Source organism: Filicampus tigris, chromosome 10 (assembly GCF_054856515.1).
Source record: "Filicampus tigris isolate MCC_2025a chromosome 10, RoL_Ftig_1.0, whole genome shotgun sequence".
Classification (NCBI taxonomy): domain Eukaryota; kingdom Metazoa; phylum Chordata; class Actinopteri; order Syngnathiformes; family Syngnathidae; genus Filicampus; species Filicampus tigris.
This window is the reverse complement of record NC_141226.1, coordinates 15,474,328-15,480,610: the sequence shown is the minus strand read 5'-3', so window position 1 is coordinate 15,480,610 and position 6,283 is coordinate 15,474,328.

Below are 6,283 nucleotides of genomic sequence, written 5' to 3'. Positions count from 1 at the left end.
CGTGTGTGTGTTTTTGAATTCAGGGTGCCACCAACTCCGGGAAACATTAACTTTCAACATAATTAATTAATTATAATTAAAATGAAAAAGCTAACATGTAAAAATCTGAAGCAACCCCAAATCAATATAAATACAAATGATGCGGTGGTAATAAAGCTTTTTTTTTTTTTTTTTTTCATGTGGCTATAGCTAAGCCTGCTTTTAATCAAAATACTATTCCTCTTTTACCCTGTTATGGTATAGATCCGATTTTTAATCCAAGTTGTTAGCTGCGTTACAGTTGAAACTGTCTAAAGCATGTTCATTGTTTTAAATTGAACTCAAAGTGCACTTTAAGTATTATTTATACTCCATAACGTAATATTCACCTATGCAATAATAATAAACTGTGGTCTGCTAATCAACATTTCACAGTAATGACAAGTTATATCTAATCTAATATGCATATCTGAAAAATACATTCTATATTTTACGTACAGAATAGATAATACATGTATGTATTAGCTTATTCATTTTTATTTTTAAAATTTATAATCAAATGTATTAAATGTTATTCTATATTTCAAAGACAGCCGGGATAGGCTCTTGTGACCCTTGTGAGGATAAACGGATTGGATAATGGATGGATGAAATTGGGTGGCATGTTATAAATTAAAGACAATGCTATGCGATTTCTTCTGTAGGCGTGCAGTGTATAAATAGCCAATGGCAGGGCGGCATATAGAATCTTACCAAGGGCGGGCTCAGGTTGGTTATATGCGTGCCTTCACTGTGGCAACATTTATTAGGTCCGTTTATTGCCCTCCGGATTTGCACTTCCATGCCAACATCTTTTTCCACACGGCTCAAACATTCCTGTGGGAGTTTATGTCTTGAACTCTCTTCCCTCTCCTGGTGGAATATCACCGATTTTATAATGGACGATTAAAACTGCATTGAGGGGAAAACGTACGTGGAGTCACGTTGACCTCATTTTTTGGTCTTATGATGTTGTGCCCGCTCAATCCAACTCAAGCAAGTCCACAACACCGCCACAGTTCATCACTCATCTCACCATGTGATCTTTTTCTATTACATGTGAGTCACCCAATCATTTTGCTTCCTAGCAACTGCAGCTTTAGTCTTTCGTTTAAGAGTTATACATAGCTGTCTCCAGTTTTGTGTTCTCCTGAAAAAGTGCTGGTGGGAACAATATTTGCCGTATTAAGCGTGGATTTTCTATTCGTTTTTCAGTTTGAGTTCACTAATTGTTTAGTGATCAGTGATAGTAGTAAGTGGAGTGTACTTCATGTATATATTGCTTTATCTACACCAGGGAAATGAGGGCTTTATATTATCACATACACACAACAATTTGATGGTTAACTTGTTTTGAAATTAGAAGCCAGAAAATAGTTTGTACAGCTCTTTTCAGTTTATTTTAAAGGAGGGATTGGTAACAAATTTTTCCAATGTCTCATATGTAGTGTTAAAAGTGAAGACAATTTAAAAGAAACATGTCAAGTCAACACATGATTCGCCTTGGCGGGCCACATAAAATGATGTCGCGGGATGGATCTGGCCCCCGGGTCTTGAGTTTGACATCTGTGATCTACACCATATTTACTGCACATTTTTGAGGACCGTTTAACCCAATTTGTTACTTTTCCTAGTCAAGTAATCAGACTACAATTTCTTTCAAAAAGTGTTACTTTGTAGAATGTACAGTGTCTACTTCCATACGTAGCTAATATCAAGATTTTTTTTTATTTGATCAAAAAATAAATATCAAGTGGATGTCGTCTAGAAATACTGCCTTTTAAATTTGTTTTATTTAAAATCTAGCATGTTTAGGTGAAATGATATTGACTTTTTAAAATAATATTTATTTTAAGTCAAAAAGGTTGTCTTTATTTCGTTTGAAAAAAAACTTTATTCTTAAATGTCACTGTTCCAAATACACTTCCAAATAAGTTGCAAAAACGGTCATTTTTATGCTAAGCAGGGTTGTCGGTATGTGCTAAATGTAAGTTGTACTAATCGACCTTACTTTTAAAACCAAGTCAGTGAAAGTGGAAGTGAACCTAAAAAAAATTCTTTACAAAAAGATGTTCTATGCAGGCCCACTAGTTGAAACACGGCATTCTGATTAATATTGCGTTTGAGTTAAGCAGCACCCGTTTTTAGCCACCTTGGGGGGCGGCCATTTTGTCACTTGCTGTCGACTGAAAATGACATTACAGTTGCTCAGGGTTCAGATAACGACCAATCATGGCTCAGCTTCAGAAAACACGTCAGCCGTGACTGGTTATTACCTCAGCCCTGAACAACTGTGATGTCATTTTCAGTCGACAGAAGTGACAAAATGGCCGCCCCCCAAGGTGGCTAAAAACGGGTGGATTTTGCTGCTTAACCCATATACCATTTACACAATCTCAATCAGAATGCAATGTTTAGACGAGTGAAGGCGGATAGAACATATTGCAAAGAATTTTTGGAGCATTCCAGCGTTCCGCATGCGGTACAGTTGCTATGTATAGAACAAGCAGGGGTATATACGTCACTACCTGGAAACTTGCCCGGGCATGTGATGCACCGTTAAAAAAATGCCCAACATTTTAAGATACAATTATATCTGCAGATTCTGTGAGCACTTAAGTCAGACACTCGCAAACACACAAAAAAATACAGAACTCACTATTTCAGCCCCATAAATTCCCTAAACAATGTCATAATCCATCAAAAATGGTTGTATTACATCAACAAGCGTCCAGTAAAAGTATTTCAGTAAAATAGTCCACACCAAGCCTTGCATCCATAACGCCACATTATTTGTTGCTGCAAATGTTAAAAAAAAATCCATCAGATATTTTCGTTTTTTTAATGTTTTTTATTTTTGTAGATTGAGTTAGCTTGAATGGATTAGCCATGCGAGCGTTTTAGGTAAAAAGACAGGAAGGATAGTTGAGTAACTAAGTTATTTTTTCAAGGTAATTGTGGAAGCAATGTTTGATGCAACTTATAACAAGTCCATCTGCGCCTAAAGTTCATCCATCCATCCATTATCCATACCGCTTATCCTCACAAGGGCCGCAGGGAGTGCTGGGGCTTATCCCCGCAGTCTTCGGACAGACACCCCGAATTGGGTGCCAGCCAATCGCAGGGCACACCTAAAATACGATATGTATACTAAAATACCTAAATAAATAAAATACAATATGCCACTCACCCTCTTGCACCTTCTACCAAATCCAGACTGTGCTCGCAGTTATTCCCATTGGCCTAGTGCACCCCAACCTCCCCGACTTGCACTTGTGTCAGGGGTCGCAAAGACACATGGTGACATCCAATAATTGGAAAAGCTGCACAGCAGGTCAGGCTCACTGTCCATGAGCTGTGGCTTACCTGCGGTCTGTTGCCATTAGGTACCATACTGTCTGTCATATGCACTGCACCATTAAAAAGTATTTGGACAGATTTTGCCTTTATGTACAACACAATGGATTTGAAAAGAATGAATAATCATGATCTGACTAGTGCAGAATTTCAGTTTTCATCCAAGAGGTTTCACCAGGCTATGGCATTTCTGATTTCATGACTGGTCATTTTATACGGAGTACCTCAGACAATTGACATCATTTTTGTAATAATTGGATAGAAATCTTTCATAGTCATGAAGGTTGCGACCCCACGGACCGTCGTGAAATTGCAATTTACTTTTACGTTACTGCAGCCGGCCGTCCAATAGCGGAAAGTCTCCGCTTCAATCACATCTTTATTGTTTTATTTTAAATCCACGTGGTGCTGTATGAAAGCAAAAGAAGGAAAAAAACGCCCTTTTTTTCTGGAAGATGTAGGGTATGGCTAGTAGCATTAGGGTATATGCTACCATCTAGATACATGTGCATGTGCATGACCTCTTGTTCAGGAAAAAATGTTTGGTTAAAATTAACTTAGAAGTAACTAAAATAGAACAAGGCAAATAAAATGTGAAAAAAACGCTGTTTATTCATGTAAGTCATTTGCATGACGAGCTCATTGGATCAACCTTTTTTTTCTTAAATTTCCAACATTGTTTTTGTTACCTTTTTCACAGACAGTCATTTTGACAGTTAAACTTAAACCAGAGTTTTGCAAAAATGCAAAACCAATTTCCATTCCATGAAATAGGTATTCAGATTTGTTGCGTGGGTTTGCATGATTTTTTTTTCTTTTTTTTTTTTTTTCTGTTGGAGTTGTAATGTGGTTTTCGGCCCTGTCATGGAATGCCGGACAAACTCTAAACACGCACACAGGCATGGGAGGGGGAATTCCACATGTGCTTTGTCCACATTTAAAAAAGGAATTCCTCGCAGTGTTTTGATGGGTATGGGATCCTTCTTTTGCGGTCCATTCAGTCCCTGTACAATGTGACGAGCCTCCTTGTCCCGACGGAACCTTGTACGTCTCTTGTCCATCCTTTTTGTCGAGGATGTTGAAGAGTCGGACATATCCACAATTGGAATTCTGATAACAGGTATTTTGCTGTTTGGACTTGGCAGTTTCCTGATTTATCGCCAAGTTCGGAAGACGCTGACGATTGGCAAAGATCTGACCGGGGGGGGGGCGTGTCGTGTTGCCAACACTCAAACAGGCAACGAGTGAACTCAGTCGCAGACTGGATGTAACGACTGATCTCCATCGCAAAATGGATGACAACTTGGAGAAGTCGAGAGCCTGCCTTGAAGAGATGACCACAAATTTGTCGAATTGATACCCATCAAGCGGTCCAGGGAGAGACTTTAAGGTTGACTGATACTCAAGCTAGCGTGAGCTAAAAGTTATTTCATAGAGCTTCAGGAAGGCCGTTGTCTCCTGGATGTTATGCAGACCAGAGGCTCGAGCCCCCATGTCTCCCTTACCCCTCCCTCCACTGCGAATCTTGCTGCTGGACCCAGATTCTCCAAGGACGTCTGCACGGCAACGAGATGTTGTGTTCCGGGTGCTCACACGCAACCCTCTTATGGGAACCCAACGCAATACACACTATCAAAGCCTCGCCTCTGTTGCAGCGTTGGCGTGCCGGGGAGGATGCGGTGCGCCTATTCAAGGCCGCTCGGAGCATCTGGGCTGTAATGTCCCCTGCCCGATACACCCCGAGCCTCCTTCCAAATATGCAAGTGTTTGAGTCAGGGGCAGAGCCATGGGTCTGTGCACACCCGGGCCCACCCTGATTGACAGACTGCCCACCCAATGAAATTCATGAAAAAACAGATATGCTTTTACATTTTTTGTGAGTTATGAAATTATTTTTGAATTTGTGTTTTTTATTTGATTGAATATTAAGAATGGCACAATTGTGGTTGTCTAAGGAAGATCTGAACTTCATATTATTCACTTGATCATTTTATTTTATTTGAATGTACAATGTGTCCGGATAGGAGGATTGTGCTCAGTGAGAGAAATATTCGGGCCCACCGTGGTTTTTCCAGGCCCACCACGTTCTGGCTCCGCCCCTGGTTTGAGTTCTTGTTTGTGCCTTCTATTCATGTGGCTGTTTGCTGAGTTTTTTTTCCAAACCCATACTGTGCCCCTCCCTTATAGGAGCATTGCCCCCCCCCCCCCATCCTTATGTTTTCATGTTTCATGTAAGAAAATCATCGCGCCATCTGGCAACCTGTCAGCCTTTCCGTTCTGTCTTCCTCTGCTGGTCAATTTTTTTTCTTTTTTTTTTTTATGTCTCTTGGACCGTTTGTGAAGTGAATTTCTTTGCTCTGAACTCGTGACGTGCAATGTCGGTGCCGTAAATGTCATTCCATTCCATTCCATTCCATGAATATCGGTGGGAGTGACCAAGACTCATTTCACCTTTTACCGGCACCAATTTTGAATCTTGGCGAGAAGACTGAATGCTTGTCGAGGAAAAGACGGAGATTGTGGCTTTCGTGAATCAGCAGAGATGATCTCATTCCAGTCAGATAACCATTCCATACATCTGCGTTTGTTCTGATGTCTTCGTCGAAGGTAAGCTTGAACACTTAGAAAGATTAGAAATTGCATGCAACATACTGTACATTTTCAATGTTTACGTTTTAGTAACACAGATTTGTAAAGCGTCTTCTGTTTTATTTCTCCTCATCTTTGCACACAGTTAGGCGGTGAGAGGTATTTGAATTGTGTAGGGATTGCACTTTGTCAACATGTTCTTTTTTCCACTGCATTGAAATTTCTCCATGCGGCGTCAGCTTTTTAGCCCTCCTCTTAGAACATCTAATGAGATTGGAACATTTGTAACATAGCTAATATGAACTGATTACAGGAAAAA